Raw genomic sequence first — 2,303 nt, 5'->3', positions numbered from 1 at the left:
ATGCACCGAGATACATCTAGAGTCAGATATGGTAGCCGTTGGCACAATAGTTAACACTGAGCCAAGACTATGGGCTCAGGAACAGCGTTATAATGTTGTAAGTTATTCATCCTAGTTATGCGAACACTAAAAATCATTGTTCTTTAAATTATCATATTATATTATTTACCACAGATAAATTTCATTAGAAATTTAATTGTTTATTAATTAATTAAAATAATTACTATTGTCAATCCGTTTCTGTCAAATTTAAATCAGTGATTACTAAGTTGAGTTAAAATAGAGGTACCTTTCGCAATCATTTAATCATGGAATGCAACAGTTTTGTTAAAATCCGAAAATTTATCTTAAACATCCCAACGATATTCTTTAATTGTTCGTTTTTTAGAATCTGTATAATAGATTTGCGTTCCATTGTTTCTCTGATGATGGAGTAGGAGGACAATTTGTTAGTGATACTACACCGTATACGACCGAATATGAAGGTTACTTCAATGTAGCGGAGAACATTCAATACCCTTATAAATTATAATCATAATTCCAATACGCTATATTTTTTATATCTATAGACCATTTTAATATACACCTAGGTCATTATGTACTCTCTCTCTCATATAAAGCAGAAATTTATGTAATGTTACGTAGCACATTATCGTGACGAGGGTGCCATAGCAGATTACAATACTTTATAAGCCCCCTTTGACATATTTTTTGAATAATGAGTTTGTAGAATTGTTAATATTCGAGAAACGTTCTAACAATTAAACCCTTTGATTTTGAAAATGTAGAATCTTGCTACATTTCCTTGAAATAAAAATCGATAAAGTAACTAAATTCATAATTTATACATAGTACAAATTCATAATTCGGTTACTTTAATTAAACATAATTTGAATTCTAATATTTTTCAAAGTAAAATTCTGAAATAGATAATTACACTAAAAATGTTGTGGTTAAAGGGGACCAGAACAAAAATGAAAGAATAATTCCATACATTACATTTTATTATCTATACTTATCTATACTTATTCTATACTTATAGTATTAAATATGTAAGATTCGGTTTTATTAAAGAGTTCTCAAATTAACAAATTACAGTTTCTCATACAGAATTAATGACTCTTAAGTATTTTTGGTTTCCATATTGATAAATTTTTTTGAACGTGACGGTAAATTTTGAAATTTTTGACAGTTATCCTTCATTGTCAAGACTAAATTTAAAATTAACGGAATTCTTCAATCGCTAGAATTTTCTGGATAAAATTTGTATCAACGATATGTTTTTTCGAAATTTTAACATATCTTTCAAAATTTTTTTTAGCCTTAACTAAATATTATATTAACAATTATAACTATTTAAATCAGATGTATTATGGTAATTTTAATTTTGTTTATCTGTCTCTACTTGTACTTTAAATTATCTATTATAATCGAATATTATTGGGGGAAACAATTTCTAAGCGTTACTTTCATCATTAATTTTTATATTAACAATTTGATAATAACGTTCCATTCTTTATGACTAAAAATATTGATAACTAACTCATTGCTAAGATTGTGCTAAAGTTAAGAAAGTTATTTAAAAAAAAAACTTGTTTCTATTACATGTTATGATTATCGAATAATATTTACTGATGGAACTAATAAGTAGTTTAAATAACGCCTCGACAAATTTTTTTTGGAAGTAACAAATAAAGATTATTAGTTGCAAATAAAGTTATTTTTTTAATAATGACTTACAACCCGTTAGAAATAACATTTAACTTTACTAATCTTCTTCTTATTATTACCGTCATAAAAAATTCGCAATATCGTTACTAATTGTTATTATATCTAAATAATGATAAAAGCTAAAATGTCAATTTCTCATTTACGATTCCTCCGAATTTAACCATCAACTTTAATTTCTTATAAATTATTGTAAATAATATATAATTGTATAATGTAAATTTCACGTTCTTATCATATGTAACTCACACGAATTTGTTCAGTTATATGTATTAATCTGAAATAAATTAAATTAAAGAAGTCATTTTTTATTTCTTGCTAGCAAAATCCTTTTTAAAATGTACATACAGTTCGTGTAACTATAATACATGCAATACATGCATAATCTTAGAATAACTTGGGCATTCATAATTTTCTAATAAATTTTGTTATACACATATTAAACATTTTGATTTTCAAAATATTATTATATACTATAGTATAGTATATATTATAGTATAGTATTGTATATATTTATATATATATATAATATATAAATATGTACAATAAAAATATATGTATATATATATATATAT

At 24.4% G+C, this 2,303-nt stretch overlaps 1 protein-coding gene across 1 annotated transcript in view; it reads left to right on the top strand.

Annotated features, from left to right (window-relative positions):
• Window positions 1–2,303, top strand: part of LOC108746539 — a 20,535-nt gene that overhangs the window by 1,064 nt on the left and 17,168 nt on the right. The window lies entirely within an intron of this gene.

Source organism: Trachymyrmex septentrionalis, unplaced genomic scaffold (genome assembly GCF_001594115.1).
Source record: "Trachymyrmex septentrionalis isolate Tsep2-gDNA-1 unplaced genomic scaffold, Tsep1.0 scaffold177, whole genome shotgun sequence".
Taxonomy (NCBI): Eukaryota; Metazoa; Arthropoda; class Insecta; order Hymenoptera; family Formicidae; genus Trachymyrmex; species Trachymyrmex septentrionalis.
Note: the sequence above shows the minus strand (reverse complement) of the source record. Positions and strands in the feature narration are given on the sequence as shown.